Below are 27,978 nucleotides of genomic sequence, written 5' to 3' on the forward strand. Positions count from 1 at the left end.
AAACAAACAAGGCTTCAAGCTAAAAACCAGAAAAGTTGTAGTTACAACATAAGCCATGTTAACCTAAGAAATTCTAAGATTCACTTCCGTTTTTTCTTCGCTGCTTGTGAGTTTCAGGTTGTCAGGTTTCTTCTAAAACAAAAGAAACAGAAAAACCTGCCCTATGGAAGTGAAAGGTTAAGATGTCATGTTTACGTCGCTGTACTATTTAAACGAAGTGTTGATGAGCTAGACGAATCTGATCTGTTATTCGAGACCCAATTTTGAATGTTCTGGAATTATGGGATAAGAAACTATTGTTGCTCTTCAAAATTAGGTTAGTAGAACTGTTCTGAACTTCTCTGATTAATGGGTCAATTTGTTCCTAAACACGCACAATGGAAATGTATGTAGAAGATATTACTATTTCTCCGCCCTTTTGTGAAAGAGCCAATCGTTTTGGAGTGACGTAATTTTTTTAGCTAAGCCTATAAAGCAAGCGCTTATCTCATTCACGCATGTTACCAGAAATAATAAGAACCGTGGAAAATGCGAATGTTCAAATTAACAAAAGCACATCGAGAGTGTCTTGTTGCAAGTCAAGAAGGCAGAATCTTAAAGAAGAGTGCCTACAGGTTAGTGTGGTGGACTTTACTGATAGATTCTGTTTTGGCTAAAGCGTCTAGCACTTGTCCCCCAAACACATTGTCTATCTATAGGGTGTCTCTCGTCACTGAATGGTCAGAAGAAAAATTTCCAAAACAATATCCTCAATGGAGACCCCACGCCCAGTGGTCAAACATTCAAGGTAAGTTTTTATCTTTCTTTTTTTCTTTTAGAGTTTTGTATGTCTCGTTCTGTTCATTTACTGCACCCAGACTGTTAATCCGATGTTTATGGTTCGTTTCCCTTGTTTGATTGATTGTTTGTAGTTAAGCAAAAAGTTACACAATGAGCTATCAGTACCGTTTCCACCACGAATGTCGAAACCAGTTGTTTAGTGTTGTAATCCTTCAGGTTTAATAACTAGCTACCGGAGGAGTGTTGTAATCCTTCAGGTTTAATAACTAGCTATCGGAGGAGTGTTGTTTAGTGTTATAATCCTTCAGGTTTAATACCTAGCTACCGGAGGAGTGTTGTTTAGTGTTATAGTCCTTCAGGTTTAATAACTAGCTACCGGAGGAGTGTTGTAATTTTTCAGATTTAATAACTAGCTACCGGAGGAGTGTTGTTTAGTGTTATAATCTTTCAGGTTTAATACCTAGCTACCGGAGGAGTGTTGTAACCCTTCAGGTTTAATAACTAGCTACCGGAGGAGTGTTGTTTAGTGTTATAATCCTTCAGGTTTAATAACTAGATACCGGAGGAGTGTTGTTTAGTGTTGTAATCCTTCAGGTTTAATAACTAGATACCGGAGGAGTGTTGTTTAGTGTTATAATCCTTCAGGTTTAATAACTAGCTACCGGAGGAGTGTTGTTTAGTGTTGTAATCCTTCAGGTTTAATAACTAGATACCGGAGGAGTGTTGTTTAGTGTTATAATCCTTAAGTTTAATAACTAGCTACCGGAGGAGTGTTGTTTAGTGTTGTAATCCTTCAGGTTTAATACCTAGCTACCGGAGGAGTGTTGTTTAGTGTTATAATCCTTCAGGTTTAATAACTAGCTACCGGAGGAGTGTTCTAATCCTTCAGGTTTAATAGCTAGCTACCGGAAGAGTGTTGTTTAGTGTTGTAATCCTTCAGGATTAATACCTAGCTACCGGAGGAGTGTTGTAATTTTTCAGGTTTAATAACTAGCTACCGGAGGAGTGTTGTAATTTTTCAGGTTTAATAACTAGCTACCGGAGGAGTGTTGTAATCCTTCAGGTTTAATACCTAGCTACTGGAGGTGTGTTGTTTAGTGTTATAATCCTTCAGGTTTAATAACTCGCTACCGGAGAAGTGTTGTTTAATGTTATAATCCTTCAGGTTTAATACCTAGCTACCGGAGGAGTGTTGTTTAGTGTTATAATCCTTCAGATTTAATAACTAGCTACCGGAGGAGTGTTGTAATTTTTCAGGTTTAATAACTAGCTACCGGAGGAGTGTTGTAATCCTTCAGGTTTAATACCTAGCTACCGGAGGTGTGTTGTTTAGAGTTATAATCCTTCAGGTTTAATAACTCGCTACCGGAGGAGTGTTGTTTAGTGTTATAATCCTTCAGATTTAATACCTAACTACCGGAGGAGTGTTGTTTAGTGTTATAATCCTTCAGATTTAATAACTAGCTACCGGAGGAGTGTTGTTTAGTGTTGTAATCCTTCAGGTTTAATAACTAGCTACCGGAGGAGTGTTGTAATTTTTCAGATTTAATACCTAGCTACCGGAGGAGTGTTGTAACCCTTCAGGTTTAATAACTAGCTACCGGAGGAGTGTTGTTTAGTGTTGTAATCCTTCAGGTTTAATAACTAGCTACCGGAGGAGTGTTGTAATTTTCAGATTTAATACCTAGCTACCGGAGGAGTGTTGTAACCCTTCAGGTTTAATAACTAGCTACCGGAGGAGTGTTGTTTAGTGTTGTAATCCTTCAGGTTTAATAACTAGCTACCGGAGGAGTGTTGTAATTTTTCAGATTTAATACCTAGCTACCGGAGGAGTGTTGTGACCCTTCAGGTTTAATAACTAGCTACCGGAGGAGTGTTGTTTAGTGTTATAATCCTTTAGGTTTAATACCTAGCTACCGGAGGATTGTTGTTTAGTGTTGTAATCCTTCAGGTTTAATACCTAGCTACCGGAGGAGTGTTGTTTAGTGTTATAATCCTTCAGGTTTAATAACTAGCTACCGGAGGAGTGTTGTACTCCTTCAGGTTTAATAACTAGCTACCGGAGGAGTGTTGTTTAGTGTTATAATCCTTCAGGTTTTATAACTAGCTACCGGAGGAGTGTTGTTTAGTGTTATAATCCTTCAGGTTTAATAAATCGCTAGGGCCTGGCATGTCCTAGCGCGTTAAGGCGTACGCTTCGTAATCTGAGGGTCGCGGGTTCGCGCCCGAATCGCGCCAAATATGCTCGCCCTCCCAGCCGTGGGGGCCTTATAATGTGAAAGTCAATCCCACTTTTCGTTAGTAAAAGAGTAGCCCAAGAGTTGGCGATGGGTGGTGATGAGTAGCTGCCTTCCCTCTAGTCTTACACTGCTAAATTAGGGACGGCTAGCACAGATAGCCCTGGAGTAGCTTTGTGCGAAATTCCAAAACACATAATAATTCGCTACCGGAGGAGTGTTGTAATTCTTCAAGTTTAATAACTAGCTACCAGAGGAGTGTTGTTTAGTGTTGTAATCCTTCAGGTTTAATACCTAGCTACCGGAGGAGTGTTGTTTAGTGTTATAATCCTTCAGGTTTAATAACTAGCTACCGGAGGAGTGTTGTAATTTTTCATGTTTAATAACTAGCTACCGGAGGAGTGTTGTAATCCTTCAGGTTTAATACCTAGCTACCGGAGGTGTGTTGTTTAGTGTTATAATTCTTGAGGTTTAATAAATCGCTACCGGAGAAGTGTTGTTTAGTGTTATAATCCTTCATGTTTAATACCTAGCTACCGGAGGAGTGTTGTTTAGTGTTATAATCCTTCAGATTTAATAACTAGCTACCGGAGGAGTGTTGTAATTTTTCAGGTTTAATAACTAGCTACCGGAGGAGTGTTGTAATTTTTCAGGTTTAATAACTAGCTACCGGAGGAGTGTTGTAATCCTTCAGGTTTAACACCTAGCTACCGGAGGTGTGTTGTTTAGTGTTATAATCCTTCAGGTTTAATAACTCGCTACCGGAGAAGTGTTGTTTAATGTTATAATCCTTCAGGTTTAATACCTAGCTACCGGAGGAGTGTTGTTTAGTGTTATAATCCTTCAGATTTAATAACTAACTACCGGAGGAGTGTTGTAATTTTTCAGGTTTAATAACTAGCTACCGGAGGAGTGTTGTAATCCTTCAGGTTTAATACCTAGCTACCGGAGGTGTGTTGTTTAGTGTTATAATCCTTCAGGTTTAATAACTCGCTACCGGAGGAGTGTTGTTTAGTGTTATAATCCTTCAGATTTAATACCTAACTACCGGAGGAGTGTTGTTTAGTGTTGTAATCCTTCAGGTTTAATACCTAGCTACCGGAGGAGTGTTGTTTAGTGTTATAATCCTTCAGGTTTAATAACTAGCTACCGGAGGAGTGTTGTAATTTTTCATGTTTAATAACTAGCTACCGGAGGAGTGTTGTAATCCTTCAGGTTTAATAACTAGCTACCGGAGGTGTGTTGTTTAGTGTTATAATCCTTCAGGTTTAATACCTTGCTACCGGAGGAGTGTTGTAATTTTTCAGGTTTAATAACTAGCTACCGGAGGAGTGTTGTAATTTTCAGGTTTAATACCTAGCTACCGAGGTAGTGTTGTAACCCTTCAGGTTTAATAACTAGCTACCGGAGGAGTGTTGTTTAGTGTTGTAATCCTTCAGGTTTAATAACTAGCTACCGGAGGAGTGTTGTAATTTTTCAGATTTAATACCTAGCTACCGGAGGAGTGTTGTAACCCTTCAGGTTTAATAACTAGCTACCGGAGGAGTGTTGTTTAGTGTTATAATCCTTTAGGTTTAATACCTAGCTACTGGAGGATTGTTGTTTAGTGTTGTAATCCTTCAGGTTTAATACCTAGCTATCCGGAGGAGTGTTGTTTAGTGTTGTAATCCTTCAGGATTAATACCTAGCTACCGGAGGAGTGTTGTAATTTTTCAGGTTTAATAACTAGCTACCGGAGGAGTGTTGTAATTTTTCAGGTTTAATAACTAGCTACCGGAGGAGTGTTATAATCCTTCAGGTTTAATAACTCGCTACCGGAGAAGTGTTGTTTAATGTTATAATCCTTCAGGTTTAATACCTAGCTACCGAAGGAGTGTTGTTTAGTGTTATAATCCTTCAGATTTAATAACTAGCTACCGGAGGAGTGTTGTAATTTTTCAGGTTTAATAACTAGCTACCGGAGGAGTGTTGTAATCCTTCAGGTTTAATAATTAGCTACCGGAGGAGTGTTGTTTAGTGTTATAAGCCTTTATGTTTAATACCTAGCTACCAGAGGATTGTTGTTTAGTGTTGTAATCCTTCAGGTTTAATACCTAGCTATCGGAGGAGTGTTGTTTAGTGTTATAATCCTTCAGGTTTAATAACTAGCTACCAGAGGAGTGTTGTTTAGTGTTGTAATCCTTCAGGTTTAATACCTAGCTACCGGAGGAGTGTTGTATAGTGTTATAATCCTTCAGGTTTAATAACTAGCTACCGGAGGAGTGTTGTAATCCTTCAGGTTTAATACCTAGCTACCGGAGGTGTGTTGTTTAGTGTTATAATCCTTCAGGTTTAATAAGTCGCTACCGGAGAAGTGTTGTTTAGTGTTATAATTTTTCATGTTTAATACCTAGCTACCGGAGGAGTGTTGTTTAGTGTTATAATCCTTCAGGTTTGAATAACTAGCTTACCGGAGGAGTGTTGTAATTTTCAGGTTTAATAACTAGCTACCGGAGGAGTGTTGTAATCCTTCAGGTTTAATAACTAGCTACCGGAGGAGTGTTGTTTAGTGTTATAATCCTTCAGGTTTAATAACTCGCTACCGGAGAAGTGTTGTTTAGTGTTATAATCCTTGAGGTTTAATGCCTAGCTACCGGAGGAGTGTTGTTTAGTGTTATAATCCTTTAGATTTAATAACTAGCTACCGGAGGAGTGTTGTAATTTTTCAGGTTTAAGAACTAGCTACCGGAGGAGTGTTGTAATCTTTCAGGTTTAATAACTAGCTACCGGAGGAGTGTTGTTTAGTGTTATAATCCTTTAGGTTTAATACCTAGCTACCGGAGGATTGTTGTTTAGTGTTGTAATCCTTCAGGTTTAATACCTAGCTACCGGAGGAGTGTTGTTTAGTGTTGTAATCCTTCAGGTTTAATACCTAGCTACCGGAGGAGTGTTGTTTAGTGTTATAATCTTCCAGGTTTAATAACTAGCTACCGGAGGAGTGTTGTAATTTTTCAGATTTAATACCTAGCTACCGGAGGAGTGTTGTAACCCTTCAGGTTTAATAACTAGCTACCGGAGGAGTGTTGTTTAGTGTTATAATCCTTTATGTTTAATACCTAGCTACCAGAGGATTGTTGTTTAGTGTTGTAATCCTTCAGGTTTAATACCTAGCTACCGGAGGAGTGTTGTTTAGTGTTATAATCCTTCAGGTTTAATAACTAGCTACCGGAGGAGTGTTGTTTAGTGTTGTAATCCTTCAGGTTTAATAACTAGCTACCGGAGGAGTGTTGTTTAGTGTTATAATCCTTCAGGTTTAATAACTAGCTACCGGAGGAGTGTTGTTTAGTGTTGTAATCCTTCAGGTTTAATACCTAGCTACCGGAGGAGTGTTGTTTAGTGTTATAATCCTTCAGGTTTAATAACTAGCTACCGGAGGAGTGTTCTAATCCTTCAGGTTTAATACCTAGCTACCGGAAGAGTGTTGTTTAGTGTTATAATCCTTCAGGTTTTATAACTAGCTACCGGAGGAGTGTTGTTTAGTGTTATAATCCTTCAGGTTTAATAACTCGCTAGGCCCTGGCATGTCCTAGCGCGTTAAGGCGTGCGCTTCGTAATCTGAGGGTCGCGGGTTCGCGCCCGAATAGCGCCAAATATGCTCGCCCTCCCAGCCGTGGGGGCCTTATAATGTGACAGTCAATCCCACTTTTCGTTGGTAAAAGAGTAGTTCAAGAGTTGGCGATGGGTGGTGATGAGTAGCTGCTTTCCCTCTAGTCTTACACTGCTTAATTAGGGACGGCTAGCACTGATAGCCCTGGGTAGCTTTGTGCGAAATTCCAAAACACACAATAATTCGCTACCGGAGGAGTGTTGTAATTCTTCAAGTTTAATAACTAGCTACCAGAGGAGTGTTGTTTAGTGTTGTAATCCTTCAGGTTTAATACCTAGCTACCGGAGGAGTGTTGTTTAGTGTTATAATCCTTCAGGTTTAATAACTAGCTACCGGAGGAGTGTTGTAATTTTTCAGGTTTAATAACTAGCTACCGGAGGAGTGTTGTAATCCTTCAGGTTTAATACCTAGCTACCGGAGGTGTGTTGTTTAGTGTTATAATCCTTCAGGTTTAATAACTCGCTACCGGAGAAGTGTTGTTTAGTGTTATAATTTTTCATGTTTAATACCTAGCTACCGGAGGAGTGTTGTTTAGTGTTATAATCCTTCAGATTTAATAACTAGCTACCGGAGGAGTGTTGTAATTTTCAGGTTTAATAACTAGCTACCGGAGGAGTGTTGTATTCTTTTAGGTTTAATACCTAGCTACCGGAGGAGTGTTGTTTAGTGTTATAATCCTTCAGGTTTAATAACTAGTTACCGGAGGAGTGTTGTAATTTTTCAGGTTTAATAACTAGCTACCGGAGGAGTGTTGTTTAGTGTTATAATCCTTCAGGTTTAATAACTCGCTACCGGAGAAGTGTTGTTTTGTGTTATAATCCTTCAGGTTTAATACCTAGCTACCGGAGGAGTGTTGTTTAGTGTTATAATCCTTCAGATTTAATAACTAGCTACCGGAGGAGTGTTGTAAGTTTTCAGGTTTAATAACTAGCTACCGGAGGAGTGTTGTTTAGTGTTATAATCCTTTAGGTTTAATACCTAGCTACCGGAGGATTGTTGTTTAGTGTTGTAATCCTTCAGGTTTAATACCTAGCTACCGGAGGAGTGTTGTTTAGTGTTATAATCCTTCAGGTTTAATAACTAGCTACCGGAGGAGTGTTCTAATCCTTCAGGTTTAATACCTAGCTACCGGAAGAGTGTTGTTTAGTGTTATAATCCTTCAGGTTTTATAACTAGCTACCGGAGGAGTGTTGTTTAGTGTTATAATCCTTCAGGTTTAATAACTCGCTAGGGCCTGGCATGACCTAGCGCGTTAAGGCGTGCGCTTCGTAATCTGAGGGTCGCGGGTTCGCGCCCGAATAGCGCCAAATATGCTCGCCCTCCCAGCCGTGGGGGCCTTATAATGTGACAGTCAATCCCACTTTTCGTTGGTAAAAGAGTAGTTCAAGAGTTGGCGATGGGTGGTGATGAGTAGCTGCCTTCCCTCTAGTCTTACACTGCTTAATTAGGGACGGCTAGCACTGATAGCCCTGGAGTAGCTTTGTGCGAAATTCCAAAACACACAATAATTCGCTACCGGAGGAGTGTTGTAATTCTTCAAGTTTAATAACTAGCTACCAGAGGAGTGTTGTTTAGTGTTGTAATCCTTCAGGTTTAATACCTAGCTAGCGGAGGAGTGTTGTTTAGTGTTATAATCCTTCAGGTTTAATAACTAGCTACCGGAGGAGTGTTGTAATTTTTCAGGTTTAATAACTAGCTACCGGAGGAGTGTTGTAATCCTTCAGGTTTAATACCTAGCTACCGGAGGTGTGTTGTTTAGTGTTATAATCCTTCAGGTTTAATAACTCGCTACCGGAGAAGTGTTGTTTAGTGTTATAATTTTTCATGTTTAATACCTAGCTACCGGAGGAGTGTTGTTTAGTGTTATAATCCTTCAGATTTAATAACTAGCTACCGGAGGAGTGTTGTAATTTTCAGGTTTAATAACTAGCTACGGAGGAGTGTTGTATTCTTTTAGGTTTAATACCTAGCTACCGAAGGAGTGTTGTTTAGTGTTATAATCCTTCAGGTTTAATAACTAGTTACCGGAGGAGTGTTGTAATTTTTCAGGTTTAATAACTAGCTACCGGAGGAGTGTTGTTTAGTGTTATAATCCTTCAGGTTTTATAACTCGCTACCGGAGAAGTGTTGTTTAGTGTTATAATCCTTGAGGTTTAATACCTAGCTACCGGAGGAGTGTTGTTTAGTGTTATAATCCTTCAGATTTAATAACTAGCTACCGGAGGAGTGTTGTTTAGTGTTATAATCCTTCAGATTTAATACCTAACTACCGGAGGAGTGTTGTTTAGTGTTGTAATCCTTCAGGTTTAATACCTAGCTACCGGAGGAGTGTTGTTTAGTGTTATAATCCTTCAGGTTTAATAACTAGCTACCGGAGGAGTGTTGTAATTTTTCATGTTTAATAACTAGCTACCGGAGGAGTGTTGTAATCCTTCAGGTTTAATAACTAGCTACCGGAGGTGTGTTGTTTAGTGTTATAATCCTTCAGGTTTAATACCTTGCTACCGGAGGAGTGTTGTAATTTTTCAGGTTTAATAACTAGCTACCGGAGGAGTGTTGTAATTTTTCAGATTTAATACCTAGCTACCGGAGTAGTGTTGTAACCCTTCAGGTTTAATAACTAGCTACCGGAGGAGTGTTGTTTAGTGTTGTAATCCTTCAGGTTTAATAACTAGCTACCGGAGGAGTGTTGTAATTTTTCAGATTTAATACCTAGCTACCGGAGGAGTGTTGTAACCCTTCAGGTTTAATAACTAGCTACCGGAGGAGTGTTGTTTAGTGTTATAATCCTTTATGTTTAATACCTAGCTACTGGAGGATTGTTGTTTAGTGTTGTAATCCTTCAGGTTTAATACCTAGCTATCGGAGGAGTGTTGTTTAGTGTTGTAATCCTTCAGGATTAATACCTAGCTACCGGAGGAGTGTTGTAATTTTTCAGGTTTAATAACTAGCTACCGGAGGAGTGTTGTAATTTTTCAGGTTTAATAACTAGCTACCGGAGGAGTGTTATAATCCTTCAGGTTTAATAACTCGCTACCGGAGAAGTGTTGTTTAATGTTATAATCCTTCAGGTTTAATACCTAGCTACCGAAGGAGTGTTGTTTAGTGTTATAATCCTTCAGATTTAATAACTAGCTACCGGAGGAGTGTTGTAATTTTTCAGGTTTAATAACTAGCTACCGGAGGAGTGTTGTAATCCTTCAGGTTTAATAATTAGCTACCGGAGGAGTGTTGTTTAGTGTTATAAGCCTTTATGTTTAATACCTAGCTACCAGAGGATTGTTGTTTAGTGTTGTAATCCTTCAGGTTTAATACCTAGCTATCGGAGGAGTGTTGTTTAGTGTTATAATCCTTCAGGTTTAATAACTAGCTACCAGAGGAGTGTTGTTTAGTGTTGTAATCCTTCAGGTTTAATACCTAGCTACCGGAGGAGTGTTGTATAGTGTTATAATCCTTCAGGTTTAATAACTAGCTACCGGAGGAGTGTTGTAATCCTTCAGGTTTAATACCTAGCTACCGGAGGTGTGTTGTTTAGTGTTATAATCCTTCAGGTTTAATAAGTCGCTACCGGAGAAGTGTTGTTTAGTGTTATAATTTTTCATGTTTAATACCTAGCTACCGGAGGAGTGTTGTTTAGTGTTATAATCCTTCAGGTTTGATAACTAGTTACCGGAGGAGTGTTGTAATTTTTCAGGTTTAAGAACTAGCTACCGGAGGAGTGTTGTAATCCTTCAGGTTTAATAACTAGCTACCGGAGGAGTGTTGTTTAGTGTTATAATCCTTCAGGTTTAATAACTCGCTACCGGAGAAGTGTTGTTTAGTGTTATAATCCTTGAGGTTTAATGCCTAGCTACCGGAGGAGTGTTGTTTAGTGTTATAATCCTTTAGATTTAATAACTAGCTACCGGAGGAGTGTTGTAATTTTTCAGGTTTAAGAACTAGCTACCGGAGGAGTGTTGTAATCTTTCAGGTTTAATAACTAGCTACCGGAGGAGTGTTGTTTAGTGTTATAATCCTTTAGGTTTAATACCTAGCTACCGGAGGATTGTTGTTTAGTGTTGTAATCCTTCAGGTTTAATACCTAGCTACCGGAGGAGTGTTGTTTAGTGTTGTAATCCTTCAGGTTTAATACCTAGCTACCGGAGGAGTGTTGTTTAGTGTTATAATCTTCCAGGTTTAATAACTAGCTACCGGAGGAGTGTTGTAATTTTTCAGATTTAATACCTAGCTACCGGAGGAGTGTTGTAACCCTTCAGGTTTAATAACTAGCTACCGGAGGAGTGTTGTTTAGTGTTATAATCCTTTATGTTTAATACCTAGCTACCAGAGGATTGTTGTTTAGTGTTGTAATCCTTCAGGTTTAATACCTAGCTACCGGAGGAGTGTTGTTTAGTGTTATAATCCTTCAGGTTTAATAACTAGCTACCGGAGGAGTGTTGTTTAGTGTTGTAATCCTTCAGGTTTAATAACTAGATACCGGAGGAGTGTTGTTTAGTGTTATAATCCTTCAGGTTTAATAACTAGCTACCGGAGGAGTGTTGTTTAGTGTTGTAATCCTTCAGGTTTAATACCTAGCTACCGGAGGAGTGTTGTTTAGTGTTATAATCTATCAGGTTTAATAACTAGCTACCGGAGGAGTGTTCTAATCCTTCAGGTTTAATACCTAGCTACCGGAAGAGTGTTGTTTAGTGTTATAATCCTTCAGGTTTTATAACTAGCTACCGGAGGAGTGTTGTTTAGTGTTATAATCCTTCAGGTTTAATAACTCGCTAGGGCCTGGCATGTCCTAGCGCGTTAAGGCGTGCGCTTCGTAATCTGAGGGTCGCGGGTTCGCGCCCGAATAGCGCCAAATATGCTCGCCCTCCCAGCCGTGGGGGCCTTATAATGTGACAGTCAATCCCACTTTTCGTTGGTAAAAGAGTAGTTCAAGAGTTGGCGATGGGTGGTGATGAGTAGCTGCTTTCCCTCTAGTCTTACACTGCTTAATTAGGGACGGCTAGCACTGATAGCCCTGGAGTAGCTTTGTGCGAAATTCCAAAACACACAATAATTCGCTACCGGAGGAGTGTTGTAATTCTTCAAGTTTAATAACTAGCTACCAGAGGAGTGTTGTTTAGTGTTGTAATCCTTCAGGTTTAATACCTAGCTACCGGAGGAGTGTTGTTTAGTGTTATAATCCTTCAGGTTTAATAACTAGCTACCGGAGGAGTGTTGTAATTTTTCAGGTTTAATAACTAGCTACCGGAGGAGTGTTGTAATCCTTCAGGTTTAATACCTAGCTACCGGAGGTGTGTTGTTTAGTGTTATAATCCTTCAGGTTTAATAACTCGCTACCGGAGAAGTGTTGTTTAGTGTTATAATTTTCATGTTTAATACCTAGCTACCGGAGGAGTGTTGTTTAGTGTTATAATCCTTCAGATTTAATAACTAGCTACCGGAGGAGTGTTGTAATTTTTCAGGTTTAATAACTAGCTACCGGAGGAGTGTTGTATTCTTTTAGGTTTAATACCTAGCTACCGAAGGAGTGTTGTTTAGTGTTATAATCCTTCAGGTTTAATAACTAGTTACCGGAGGAGTGTTGTAATTTTTCAGGTTTAATAACTAGCTACCGGAGGAGTGTTGTTTAGTGTTATAATCCTTCAGGTTTAATAACTCGCTACCGGAGAAGTGTTGTTTTGTGTTATAATCCTTGAGGTTTAATACCTAGCTACCGGAGGAGTGTTGTTTAGTGTTATAATCCTTCAGATTTAATAACTAGCTACCGGAGGAGTGTTGTAAGTTTTCAGGTTTAATAACTAGCTACCGGAGGAGTGTTGTTTAGTGTTATAATCCTTTAGGTTTAATACCTAGCTACCGGAGGATTGTTGTTTAGTGTTGTAATCCTTCAGGTTTAATACCTAGCTACCGGAGGAGTGTTGTTTAGTGTTATAATCCTTCAGGTTTAATAACTAGCTACCGGAGGAGTGTTCTAATCCTTCAGGTTTAATACCTAGCTACCGGAAGAGTGTTGTTTAGTGTTATAATCCTTCAGGTTTTATAACTAGCTACCGGAGGAGTGTTGTTTAGTGTTATAATCCTTCAGGTTTAATAACTCGCTAGGGCCTGGCATGACCTAGCGCGTTAAGGCGTGCGCTTCGTAATCTGAGGGTCGCGGGTTCGCGCCCGAATAGCGCCAAATATGCTCGCCCTCCCAGCCGTGGGGGCCTTATAATGTGACAGTCAATCCCACTTTTCGTTGGTAAAAGAGTAGTTCAAGAGTTGGCGATGGGTGGTGATGAGTAGCTGCCTTCCCTCTAGTCTTACACTGCTTAATTAGGGACGGCTAGCACTGATAGCCCTGGAGTAGCTTTGTGCGAAATTCCAAAACACACAATAATTCGCTACCGGAGGAGTGTTGTAATTCTTCAAGTTTAATAACTAGCTACCAGAGGAGTGTTGTTTAGTGTTGTAATCCTTCAGGTTTAATACCTAGCTACCGGAGGAGTGTTGTTTAGTGTTATAATCCTTCAGGTTTAATAACTAGCTACCGGAGGAGTGTTGTAATTTTTCAGGTTTAATAACTAGCTACCGGAGGAGTGTTGTAATCCTTCAGGTTTAATACCTAGCTACCGGAGGTGTGTTGTTTAGTGTTATAATCCTTCAGGTTTAATAACTCGCTACCGGAGAAGTGTTGTTTAGTGTTATAATTTTTCATGTTTAATACCTAGCTACCGGAGGAGTGTTGTTTAGTGTTATAATCCTTCAGATTTAATAACTAGCTACCGGAGGAGTGTTGTAATTTTTCAGGTTTAATAACTAGCTACCGGAGGAGTGTTGTATTCTTTTAGGTTTAATACCTAGCTACCGAAGGAGTGTTGTTTAGTGTTATAATCCTTCAGGTTTAATAACTAGTTACCGGAGGAGTGTTGTAATTTTTCAGGTTTAATAACTAGCTACCGGAGGAGTGTTGTTTAGTGTTATAATCCTTCAGGTTTTATAACTCGCTACCGGAGAAGTGTTGTTTAGTGTTATAATCCTTGAGGTTTAATACCTAGCTACCGGAGGAGTGTTGTTTAGTGTTATAATCCTTCAGATTTAATAACTAGCTACCGGAGGAGTGTTGTAAGTTTTCAGGTTTAATAACTAGCTACCGGAGGAGTGTTGTTTAGTGTTATAATCCTTCAGGTTTAATAACTAGCTACCGGAGGAGTGTTGTTTAGTGTTGTAATCCTTCAGGTTTAATACCTAGCTACCGGAGGAGTGTTGTTTAGTTTTATAATCCTTTAGGTTTAATAACTAGCTACCGGAGGAGTGTTGTTTAGTGTTATAATCCTTCAGGTTTAATAACTAGCTACCGGAGGAGTGTTGTTTAGTGTTATAATCCTTCAGGTTTAATAACTAGATACCGGAGGAGTGTTGTTTAGTGTTATAATCCTTCAGGTTTAATACCTAGCTACCGGAGGAGTGTTGTTTAGTGTTATAATCCTTCAGGTTTAATTCCTAGCTACCGGAGGAGTGTTGTTTAGTGTTATAATCCTTCAGGTTTAATAACTAGCTACCGGAGGAGTGTTGTTTAGTGTTATAATCCTTCAGGTTTAATACCTAGCTACCGGAAGAGTGTTTTTTAGTGTTATAATCCTTCAGGTTTAATACCTAGCTACCGGAGGAGTGTTGTTTAGTGTTATAATCCTTCAGGTTTAATTCCTAGCTACCGGAGGAGTGTTGTTTAGTGTTATAATTTTTCAGGTTTAATAACTAGCTATCGGAGGAGTGTTGTTTAGTGTTATAATCCTTCAGGTTTGATACCTAGCTACCGGAAGAGTGTTGTTTAGTGTTATAATCCTTCAGGTTTAATAACTAGCTACCGGAGGAGTGTTGTTTAGTGTTATAATCCTTCAGGCTTAATAACTAGCTATCGGAGGACAGATGTTTCATATGAAAAACTGATAATTTATGTCTCGTCTTATAGCGATATCATAGTGGAAATGTACACCTTACTGTTAGTGAGCAAAGACAAATAGGTTACTGTTACTGACCATAGACAAATATGTTAGTCTTACTGACCATAGATAAATAGGTTAGTGTTACTGACCATAGACAAATAGGTTAGTTTTTCTGACTATGGACAAATAGGTTATCTTACTGACCATGGACAAATAGGTTAGTCTTACTGATCATGGACAAATAGGTTATTGTTAATGACCATGGAAAAATAGGTTACTGTTACTTTACTGTTACTGACCATGGACAAATAGATTACTGTTACTGACCATGGACAAAGAGCTTAGTCTTACAGACCATAGACAAATAGGTTACTCTTACTGACCATAGATAAAAAAGTTATTGTTACTGATGATAGACATATAGCATCAGGGCCTGATTTCTACTGGTCAACTTGTTTTCTTTACCTATCTAAAACCAAACTTACAGAATAGTAAAAAAAGAAAAGTTAAGAAATAACTTGTAACTGAATCTAGAAATTATGAAAAACGAAAAAGACAGTATTATAATTAAAGTGTGATAATTGAAAATAGAACTTGGGCTCATATTAAAAAAACAACTCCGGTGGTTTAGCGATGAGTCTTAGAATTATAGCGTAAAAATAAGATTTCGATATCTGCAGTGAACATCTGCACAGATAGTCCATTGAGTAGCTTTTTGCTCAACAACAAACAAAAATAACATTAATACAAATAGACAATATTGATCTCACGCACGTGTGTGTGTTATGTTATTATTGTTATTTTTTCTATTTTCTGTTTTAATCTGTGTATAAATCATGTTACTGTTCTTGTCAATATATTTTTATTTGAAGAAAGGCGCTTGTTTTAATGCTGTTTTTCTCTTCGTGTAGGTAATTCTCATAATAGTAGCTATAGCTTTTGGAGACTTGGTGATGTGGCATCCGAAAGCTTGAAAACCTTTGTAAATAACGGAAGGTCGGGCATCTTGGAACAGTCTTTCCAAGGCGCAGGCGGAATTTACGACGTGTTCTCAGCTCCGCCAATAGATGGCGGTGTTGGTCGTACCAAGCCGAGTTCTTTGCTGATAGTAATCATTCGTTGGTGAGACAAAATTATTGTATTATTTATGACCGATTGCGTTAGTATCTGTGACTTTAGTCATAGCTGGAAAGTCACATCCTAAGAAGCTCGTATTATTTAACGAATTATGAGAAAAAGTCTCGAACTTAACAAGAAAACTAGCTCGCTGCTCCGCCAGTTCTATTGAATGATAACGAATTTAATTGAAAATAATTATTATTATAAAAAGAAATTGAAGTTAAAAAATAAACTACTGACTTTGTGTTACCCATTCTTGCAATCGCTTTGATTTGTAAATTACCAAAATAAAGTTGATAGTAATTAAGATGCACTAATTTTATTTATTTCACACAATTGCTAATGTCTCTTACGTATCCCTATCGGCATGACTAGTCATGGTATTGAGTGAAAGACCCTCGTTGGTAATGGATATTGGCAAATATTATGTGGTTGTCATATCATATTATTCTGTATTATCACGACTAAATTCCTCATCTTGATGGTAGGTGGTGGTGGTGGTGGGAGTCGAACTAAGGGGGATAGTCCCCTCGTTTAACAAGAAGGGAAAATTTCGTTTAGTTGTTTGTTTCGTGTAGCGAAATTCCAAGTGAGTTGTGACTGGTTAGAGAAGTGATTAAAGTTGACGTTAGGTGTTATGCTATCAATAAAGTGTTAAATTATTTTCTTACGTTTACAAACTTTTTAAGAGCTACTTTTTGATTACTGTTTTAGGGAAGATCTAAGTCGGGAATAACTTAAGTAACTTTTTTGTAGACAACGCCTTTTTTTTTCCTTTCAAATAGAACAACTTAATCCATATTTGTTATCAGTTGTATAATTACACACCGAATATTATTGCTTATCTAAGGTTTCCCTGGCTTGTCGAATCATACCGAGTCCTGATTGGTTCATTGGCGTGAGCAGTTTGGATATGTGTGTAAACGGCAAATGGTTAGATGAAATTACATTAGACGTGGACCCATTAGACGCCGGCACTGACAATGGCTTTACATTCACTGCTCCAAGATGGGAGACATATCCTAGGACTAAAATCTCGCGGATCACAGCTCGTCATCACAACCATCCAGCCAATTCTTTCTACTATCCTCTTCTTGAAAAGCTGCCTAGAATAGCCGTATTCCAGTTTACCAAAACCAAAACCTATGAATTGAGCGAAGCATTTTCTCCGGGTAAAGAAAATGTTGTTAACGACAAAAAAGACAAAGGGTCAAAAGGTATAAAGAGAGGAACAGAAAAATCTGTTTTCCTGAAAGAAGTGGATACCAATACAGTTAACTACAAAGGTACTTTTGAGGGTTTAAGAATCAAAATCATTAGAAATAATGACCCAAAGGAAGACGTGGAAAAATCTAGAAGGCTTCGAACCAGAAAACTGATCAAACTATTAAAAGAAAAAAGGAGACTCGAGTCTCGTTCAAGAGCTCAGTGTAAGTATGAAAATGTGTGTTCTCTGTTTGAAACGTGGCATGAGAACCACTAATGGTGATAGTTCGTGTAGATATGACGCTAGAGCTGTATTTTAAACAAGTTTAAAACCCAACTTCAAACCATTCGAGTAACTATTTAAAACAAAACAAAATACAATCCATTTATTAATTTCTATCTTAACTGTCAAATAAATTATCAGTGAATTAGTCTTTCTTCTAAGTAGATTATTTCTGGTGATCAGTTAGATTTCTATAGCAAACTTGGTTTTTCTAGATTAGTGTTTTTTTCAAGATTCACTAATTCTCACCAAAACTGAGGCATACTCTTACAGCTCTCCACCCTCATAAAGGGCATAGATGAAGGGAGAAAAGTGCATAACATAGAATAATAATATAAATTAATGTTAATTAATAACAGAAGAGTTAATTATGAAACTTGTTTGGTTTGTTTTTACATTTCGCGAAAAGCTACACGAGGACTACCTGCGCTAGCCGTTTCTTATTTAGAAGTGGAAAATAAGAGGAAGGTAGTTAGTCAAACCCAACCACCGCCAACCTTTTGGGTTACCAACGAATAGTGGGGCTCACCTTCACCTTATAACGTCTGCACTGCTGAAAGTCGGAGTATGTTTGGTGATAGGGAATCGAACCCTGACTCTCAAATTGCGAGTTGAGTGCACTAACCACCAAACCAACGTAAGTACAAAGAAGTGGTGAAAATATAAATGCGAAAGTACGGTCGACGTTTTACCGAATCCCTAAGCGACTTTTATTTCAGACTTTAATTTGAAACAAGAAACTTTAGGTGCCCATAAAGGTTGGTGACGTCGCAGGTCTTTCTATCATATCTTCTTATTTGCAGAATTTAATTGTTCTGTTATGTATCTTAGTAGATTAACAAAGAAATAGGTAAATAATTCGAAATTTTTGGTAAATATTATTTTGTTCAAACATCTTATCGTTGAAATAAATACAGCTTTGGTTTCTAGCCCAGCTTCGCCAGTGTCACGTCAGCAACTGGTCAGACTGGTCATCCTGTAGCAATAGTTGTGGCTTTGGAAGGATCGTTCGCATGAGGAAGGTGGTGAGACATGGAGACTTACCTTGTCCACGGTTAGAAGAGTCATGGTGGTGTCGTGGAAGAACGTGTCAGAAAAACAAACGTTATTTCTTTTGGTAAAGGAACCAGATGAAGACAGTTTGAGGTAATCAAACTTCTTATCAACTGTGATTAGTTAGCCTTCGAAATAGAAGATGTCAGAAGCTATCTCAAATCGTCGGTAAAAGAAGATTTTAAAATTTACTGCATTTCAGGAATCTGTAAATGAAACCTAATACAGAATGCCATTTCTTGTGTCTTAACTTATCATATTGTAACTTGTTAATCGAGGCCTATACTTTGTAAACTTTTGACCTAAAGGTCAACGGGGGTAAATGAAGGAAGAAAGGTGTATAAATAAAGATAAGAAAATTAATTGACGTTAATTAATCAACACGACACAAAATACTAACCACGAAAGTTTCGTCTACAGACTAAGACACGGATCATTTATAACTATTTGGTGACCTAAATTCCAGAATTCCAAATTTATGGAGAAACAAAAAGGTATCAACTATTAGTTTGAGTGTCTGCTTGTGTGGTTTTTTAGAGCAAAGCCACATCGGACTATCTGCTGAGCCCATCGCAGGGAATCGAACCGCTGATTTTAGGGTTGTAAATTGTAGACTTACCGCTGTACTAGCGGGGTGAACGTTAATTTGAGTATTTAATCTATAATTAAGGAATTTTGAAAAGAGACCCAGAACTCGAGCGCTTTATGATTAATCACCCGTAATAAAACGTTATTGTTTTCTATTATATTATCACTAGAGTGCGACGTTAGAAAACACGAGTGAAATTTTGATATTTTATTTAGCTCGGCTGATAATTGAGAAAAACGGCAGAGAATGTGCAGTTATGGCAACCAAAATCATACGTCATGATATAGTTCTATGTGGCCACAGGGGGACGCTATATTTAGTGTAATGTAAAAAAATAATGCATGTAGAATGTTGCCAGAAATGTAAAAAAAATTATAATTTTACAATTCGATTTATAGTTTTTGAATTTATATAATGATTATGTTAAACTACAACACGGACAACTCCGTTTTGCGTCTAACTTTTGTTTTCAGCACTGTTAATTCATGAGAGCTAAGACGTCGGAATAAATAAAAACGAACGTAGAGTTAGTTATAACCGCCAGATAGCACTAGCATTTTAACGCATCGTAGGGATATATGTATATAAGCTTACACTTATTTTGTGCAGATATTTGAGTTTCCTTGTAGCAAAGCCACATCGGACTATCTGCTGAGTTTACCGAGGGGAATCGAACCCCTAATTTTAGCGTGGTAAATCCGTAGACTTACCGCTGTACTAGTGGGGGACTTTGTGAAGATGTATTTTTATTAAATAATATTTAAAAATGTTTCTTTGTTGTTCTTACATTTATTTCTCTTCTAATGCTTTTTAAGAAAAAAATCAAATTTCAGAAATTCACACAGATTTCTTTAGACCAATTGATTTTAACAAATGTTTTTGTATCGAATTTTTATATTTCTGTATAATAAAATAATGAAAATTGGACGTGCATTACAGTGAAGCCTTATTTACACAGACAATATATTAGAAGAAAAAAAATGTTATTATATAAAAAATATATTGTTGTATATATTCTCAAATTCTTGTGGTTCACAGCGAATCTTTATTTACACAATAATAACGTTTTTTCAAAGGTCTTTGTTGTTACCTCGCCACACAGTAATCTATATTAATTTAAGTGTGTGAGTAATATTATGGCCTTATGTACTTTTTTCATTTACTGACTCCAACTGTGTTGATGAGCCTTGAATAGAGGAAACTCCAGTCCACAGAGGAGGGCGCAGCCAATCAAAGAAAGCATTAGGGTCCTACGTCACAGATTCCCTTTCGAATTGTATTTACGGTGAAAATGAAAAGGAACTTGTATAGTATAAAAAGAGACCCCGATGAAGCTAAAATGACAAAACTTTGTCGAAAATAAAGCAAGAAACTACATCGTATATTCAAACTAGCGTTTAAAAAACAGTGAACATAATAACTATTATAAAAAAACATGTTGCTAGATGGCAGGACAGATTTGATCCTGTAATGACAGATATAATAATTGTTCCGTTCTTTCTTCATCAGTTTTAATTTATTTGTTGGGAACGTTGTTTTTGTTTGTAGGCTGTTAAGCGATAACAAGAATAATAAGATATATAAAAAAATGGAATTGTTTTTTATTAATTTACTTGTAAATATAATTCTTTAATATTACTGAAATAGAAACCCTTATAATCCGAGCGCTTTTGTGAGGTCCATCTTGTTTTCAGTACATCATGAATTTTTTAATAGTAAATATTTGCAACAGCCCTTACGCCACCTACTGGTTCGATATTAAACGCAATCTTCTTTAACTTCTAGGAAGAGTCAAATGAGTCAAGTCATATAGTGACTCAAAATGTGTCAAAACATTTAGTGACTCAAAGTGAATCAAGTCGTTTAGCTGAGACGAGTTTTGTAGGAACTCAAAGTGACTCAAGTTGTCCACTTAAGTCATGGCCTAAACTGAGTTAAGTGAGCTTAAAATTAAGTAAGTGGCTCAGAGAAACAAAGCAATTGTAAAGGTAATGTTATAAACACGAAATATAAACAGTATTCTCGAAGCTGTCTTTAAATTACAGGAGGTAATTAAGAATTAACAAAAATTAGTGTATTAGGCCTAAATCACCATCAGACAGCTCAACATTATTTAAGCCTTACCGTTTCTTAATAAATTTTCCGGTTCTATGACTAAAAACAGAAATCTAAAAAAAAAATTTCCGGAACTCTAAGAAACCATAAATTCTGAATTTAAAAAAAACAACAACAACAAAAAATCGAACTGCAGGAAATTAACCATGCACAAAAAACACACAAAATAACAGTCTTAAGAAGAGAAGCAAAAAGTAATCATGATAAATATATTAAATATAGATATTATTGGAGGATGAAAACAGAGAGTCAGGACTAACGAGATAAGCAGATTTACATAAGCTTACCTCAGGCTACGTGTTCTATGAAAATTAAACAAAACAAGCCGTCAACGTTTATATTTCCATGTTCTGAATGTAAATTCTGGTCCAATAAGTAGGTTTGTATGGTCTGATTTTTAGTCGGACTTAACCATTTGTTTAAGCCCTTCTTTCTTCATATTTTCAATCCCATATACACTGAGGATTTTTTTTTTTTATTGTGGAAGACTATAAGCTCTTACATTAGAAGCTCCGGTCCCTGCTTGAGAACTCCACGTGCGCGTCATTTAGGCAAATGAAATGCTTTTAGATAAAAATACCAACATTTTCCACAGATACAGTCTAAATAAACTATTCACGTATCTTAAGCATCTTTCTTTCCGGAAATGAATAAACAACTCTTTCTTTACTCTATGCAACATGGGCCCGTACTGGCCTCGTGGGAACTACGTGTCATATTCCACAGCACACTGATTCCGTCCCTTTGTAGGTATGTCTACAAAAACCTGACCAAATAAATATATATTTTTCAACCATTGTATGTGGTTGAACTGAAACAACAATATTTTACAAACAACTGGATACAATAGTTGTTATTTGTAGGGAAAACATTTAATCTTACAACGAAGGTAATACACTTGGTTTGGCTCGGCATAGCCATTTGGTTAAGGCGCTCGACTCGTAATCTGAGGGTCGAGGGTTCGAATCCCCATTACACCAAATATGCTCGCTCCTTCAGCCGTGGATGCGTTATTTTGTAACGGTTGATCCCACTATTCATTGCTAAAAGAGTAGCCTAAGAGTTGGCAGTAGGTGGTGATGACTGGCTGCCTTCCCTCTAGTTTTACACTGCTAAATTAGGGACGGCTATCGCAGATAGCCCTCGTGTAGCTTTGTGCGAAATTCAAAACCAAACAAACAATATATTTGGTTACGCACTATCACATGATTAACATTTCGTCCCCCACACTTCTTCTTTACCCATACTATAACAATATCTTGCGATTCATTTCTTTTATGTTTCGAGAATTTATCATCGTTCGCTTGGATATCGGCTGGTACGTGCTCGACCTTGCCCATCTTTGGCTAAGCCATTGTTGTAGAGTGACGGTCATTGTTGTAGAGTCATAGTCATAGTTGTAGAGTGACAGCCATAGTTGTAGAGTGACAGTGAGGTTTTAGGAAGATGTTACTTTTTTAATTTAATCATGAGATTTTGTAAACACGTTACTACTCTTGTGTAACAACCAGACTTTCAAACCACGTTACTACTTCTAAAGTAGTAATGAAATTTTCAAATCATAGTCTTACAAGCAATGTACGAGCAGTATAAGTAAAAGTACTTTAGGGTTATTAATACCAGGATATATCAGGTCATCCCATAAGTAATGTCCGAAAATTTAATACAGAAAGTGTATCATCATTTCTGTCTTTGTAGAAGGCTTTAATGACTAAAATATGTGGTAGGACGTGTGTAAAAATGTTCAGACAAATAAAAGAAACTAACCCAGCTACACTTTTTCAGATCATTAATCAAATAAACCCTTATGAAGATGGATGTGTCTGAGTAACACATTAGGCATATAATGATTTATGTGTTTAAAAGGCAATAGTGCAGCAGAAACTACACGAAACGTTCAAGGTGTTTATGGTGCGGAGTCTCTCAATGAAACAAAATGTTGAAGGTGGTTTCAGAAGTTCAGATCAGGTGACTACAGCTTAAGTGATGTGCCATGTTCAGGTTGCTCTGTTGAGTTTAATGATGACTTGCTGTTGGCTGCACTTGAGGAAGATTGTGCTGTAACAGTTGAAGAACTAGAACAACCCATTCAACAATTCACTGTCATCTGCAACTGCTTGGAAAGGTGCCAAAACACCATGATTTGACAGAAGCCAATCTTAGAACAAGAGTGGATATTTGCACTTCTCTGCACTCTTGTGAAGATAACTCACCTTTTGGACAGGTTAGTGACTGGGGATGAAAAATGGATATTTTATAAAAATGTTAAGCGCTGCAGACGATGGTTTAGCGCAGGTAAACTAGCTAAATCACAACACAAAATGGAACTTTACCCTAGAAAAGTCTTGTTAAGCGTTTGGTAGGATATTGTTGGTGTGATACACTTTGAGTTGTTGCCACTCAATGTAACGATTACATCAGACTTCTTTTCTTTCGGCCCAGCACGGCCAGGTGGTTAAGGCGTTCGATTCGTAATCTGAGGGCTGTGGGTTCAAATCCCGGTCGCACCAAACATGATCGCCCTTTCAGCCGTAGGGACGTTATAATGTGACGGTCAATCCCACTATTCGTTAGTAAAATAGTTTAAGAGTTGGCGATGGGTGGTGATGACTAACTGCCTTTCCTTTTGTCTTACACTGCGAAATTATTGATGGCTAGCGCAAATAGCCCTCGTGTAATTTTGCGCGAAATTCAAACCAAACCAGAGTGACAAAGGGAATAAGCCGTTTATAGTTAGTGATAATACACATCACTGAACAACATATCAACACAGATAGTTCAATACAAGAATTTGTTCCTGTTTGAAAAAAAATACTTGAAGGTGTTAATATTATAAAGAAGTTTCATTATTTTTTTAACGTTTTATTAATTTAATAATATAAAATTGTTTGTAAACTATTTATTCAACTGAAATATTTCACTATTTATCCGAGAAATTGTCTCCTGGTGTCCGTATTGTACATAACAGATTTCGAATTTTCCCAAATGCTTACGTAACTGAACAAAGTTTGAAACTTGAAGAATAAACGAATATATCGTTTTTTTCGGGTTTGATTCAAATTCCGTTACTTATCACTAATAACCTGAAATATTTTAATTATTTGAATAGTATGACTAACCTCTCACAATTAATTCTTCATAATTATTCTATTGACTAAGCATTTTGTTACTATAAGAGCCGTGAATTCAGCGAAACTAGTGTACTGCAGAGGAAGCAACAAGATAGATAGTACATGAGATATTAGGGTTATATTTCAATCGTAGATTCTTTCTTTTATTTCCTAAAATTGTACATTTTAAACAAGAATAAAAATAATTCATAATTTATCGTTTTATTGCGTACACTTTGGGTTAATAGACTCACCTGGCGACTCACATTGTTACCATATTCCTAAATGGTGTGAACTTGTCCAATACCAAAAGACCATCTATAATATATTCACATTTCAGCGTCATATAGCAACACACTATTTTATTGTTTGAAACCTTTTAGGTTCGAAACTATGAAACCACCTGATTCAGCACTGTAGTGTTGAGATGTAATATTATCAGCAGATATTTTACTAACGACTTTCAGGAATGTTCTCTTATTTCCGTAGTAGTTTTCTTTTGAAGAATACATTCTCGTTTCAGATATATCTGTTAAATCAGCTCAAACGTCGAATTTTATCACGTTCCGCTTTTTTTTGTGTTCTTTCGTGGAGTATGAATGTGTTTCCCACAAAATACAACACGAGCATTCGAAAGTTATACTCAAAAGAAAAAAAACTGAGCTAGAAATTCTACAACGCAATATTTAATCGCATTTAGAAGATTAAAAGTTTCAGAGATTCCAGTTTCAAGATGAAACATTAATATAAGCATATAGAGAAAATCAAAACATATTATTTGTTCTTGGATACTATTATAAATTAAATATCAATGTAGTTATTCTAAGTTTAGATTTGAAAATAATGAGCTCTTTTATTAAAGAATTATAGCAAAAACGTTGATAATGTAGATATTAATATTAAATAACGTTTGAAAAAGTATTAAAATATTTTCAATTTATTTTTTAATTTAGTTTGGTTGATAGTTATAAAGCATATAACTACACAATAGATTATTCGTGCATTGTCCACCAGGACTACCGAAAGCCTACAAATATTCCGGTAAGAGAGTGGATAGGGATGATAATTAGGAAAATGTATCTAAATGAGAATTAACATGGCCTCAAACTTCAATATAGATTATATAAGTTCTTACTGAGCTTTCTAAGTAAGAAATCGAAATATATTTTACTAAGGTGTTTTTTTTAAAGGAAAGATTATCCGATAAATAACTTACTAGGCCTAACTAAGAAGGATTATGGCCTCAAATTACGATCGTCCGGGACAGCTGTAATTTTACGGACAGTGCTATAATTCGAGAAAGCAGCCGAAATATACCTTTTCTGACAAACAACCAAACTAAAGTAAATCGTGATTTCACTGATACCTGTTCACATTTAGCCCGATAAGTTGTGGTGCTAAGTAAAGAGAAAGGCCTCGCTGACACTGAATACATGAGATATAGTGTGGTTGGCGTATTATTACACACGTCTTGAGTACCACTATCAAGTTATCACCCTAGCATCAAAATCTTTCGTGATTTTAAGATCTCGCTAATCTGAACATAGTTTTGGTAAATTTGTGAGATAAATAAAACCTGTTATCTAGGCCTGAACAGGAAACAAGATGGCTCCAAATCAAGTTATTCGCGGAGGAATACGAATTTCAGTGTAGGCTTTACTTAAAAACGAAATCGCTTATGGTAAGTGATTATTTTGCTGAAATAAATGTTGCTAGAATATTTAAATGTTTTATATTCTTAATGATTATTGAATATTTCTGTAATTTAGGAGAACAAGCTTAGTTAACTTGTATTATATATTACTTTTAGCAAAGGTAAAAATGAAAACGATTTCTGACTCGAAGGTTCAATACATTTTCTGATTGGTCGTACTTCCACTGTCGCTCTTGGTCCTTCACAGTCTTGGATTATGCTTACAGTTTAGTGCTGCCATCTTTTGATAGCTCATGAAAATAAGCGTCTTAAACTTTATTTCCAGCCTCACCGTCAAAGTGAGTAAATAATAAAAACTCGCAATTGGACACGTAAGTAGTAAAGTTGACCAAGAAGCATTCAATGACCTTATTGTAGCCGGTTTAAAATACGGGAGTTATAACACTGTTTTATTATTGTCTTTCACATTGTTTTTAGTTATATCTTCATTGATAACATGGTCATCACAAAGTGGTTGTGGGAAATACTAAGAAATTAAGCAACACGATTGTTGACCTTTACAATGTTCTAAGAATATCAGGTCATCCCATAAGTAATGTCCTTTGTAATACCAAGATTTAAAGAGAGAAAAAATATTCAAGTAACAAATTTAATCAATTATGTATTTTCCATCACTTTCAATAACAGTCTGCTAACGTTTGAAAAGATTTTCAATACGACCGCTTATAAAAATCAGGTGGTTTTGATACAAAAAAGGTACAAAGGCTATTTTTAACTCTGAAGGAGCAATGTCAGGAGAATAAGGAGGATGTAGAAGTTTCTCCCAGCTGAGCTCTTCAACATTTCGGGAAGTGATCTTAGCGGTGTGAGGACGTGAATTGTCAAGGTGAAAAACAACTCTTTTTCACCAAAGCAGGTCTCTCTTTTTTTTTTTTTTTTGAGTGTGGTGTTCAGTCGATCCAGTTATTGACAATATCTGTCAGCAGTGATTGTCTGGTTTGGTTGTTACAAGTCAAAGTATATTACACCCCCCTTTATCTCACCAAACACAAAACAAAATCTTACTAGGGTTCGCTTTTGCTGTGGTGTAGCTGGTTCTTCTGAACTAACATACTGTTGGTGGCATTTACATTTTGATAGAGTACCAGTTTCTCATCTCCATTCACTAGACCGATCAAAAACGAAGCTTGAAGTTCACTAGAGTGAAGAGATGTGCAGATGTCTCTTCGTTCTTTCAGATTATCAGCTGACAACTCATGTGGAATCCATTTTCCCAACTTTGAAACTTTACCAAGTTGCTACAAATGTTGATAGACAGTGGAAAGAGATGAATTCAGTTTCTTGGTTAATTCTTCAACAGTTACAGCACAGTTCTCCTCAAGTGTTGCTAGAAACAGGTCATTATCAAACTCAACAGTGCGAGCTGCATCCGTCAAACTGTAGTCACCAGTTCTAAACTTATTGAACCATCTTTGACACTTACTCACATTCAGAATGTCATTACTGTACACCCCTTGAATGCTTCTCGTAACTTCGGTAGCACTTTTTCCTTCTATGAACTCGTAAAACATTATATGCCTTATGTGCTCCTAGCGGCCCGGCATAGCCAGGTGGGTTAAGGCGTTCGACCTCGTAATCCGAGGGTCGCGGGTTCGAATCACGGTGGCACCAAACATGCTTGCTCTTTCAACCGTGGGGCGTTATAATATGATGGTCAATCACACACTATTCGTTGGTAAAAGAGTAGCCCTCAGAGTTGCTAAATTAGGGACGACTATCGCAGATAGCCCTTGAGTTGCTTTGCTGCGAAATTAAAAAACAAAACAAAAAACAATGTACTCCTGTGACACTTCCATGACAATTGGGGCTTCTAAAATAAATAAAACAAAAACTAGAAAGAAACGAACTGGCTTACACTGAATTCTATCTAGTCATCTCATATAACTTATATGACTTTGATAATAACTTCATTTATCTAAGAAATATGCATTTAAACTTCTACTATCCCAAAAAAACATTACTTATGCGATGACCTAATATATAATAAAACCACATCTTGATCGGGCTTCGTCATTTGGTGACGATGAAAATTGAACGTTAAACAACTTCATGCCATGCTAATGGTTAACCAACCTTTAAAGACATGGTCTTTAGTTCTATCTGAATTCTGCGTTGACCAGAGAGAGCAGAGTGTTTAGTCTGAAAGTCTGACATTTAACCTGCAACATTTAAAGATTTTAACTTGTTATGGTTTACCCAAAGAT

At 37.1% G+C, this 27,978-nt stretch overlaps 1 protein-coding gene and 1 pseudogene across 6 annotated transcripts in view; both read left to right on the top strand.

The window, feature by feature from the left end:
- Nucleotides 1-27,978, top strand: part of LOC143253834 (uncharacterized) — a 100,708-nt gene that overhangs the window by 42,062 nt on the left and 30,668 nt on the right. The gene's annotated exons all lie outside the window — the stretch shown is intronic.
- On the top strand, nt 529-18,999 carry LOC143254452 (spondin-2-like; annotated as a pseudogene).

The sequence above is a fragment of the Tachypleus tridentatus genome, chromosome 6 (assembly GCF_004210375.1).
Source record: "Tachypleus tridentatus isolate NWPU-2018 chromosome 6, ASM421037v1, whole genome shotgun sequence".
NCBI lineage: Eukaryota > Metazoa > Arthropoda > Merostomata > Xiphosura > Limulidae > Tachypleus > Tachypleus tridentatus.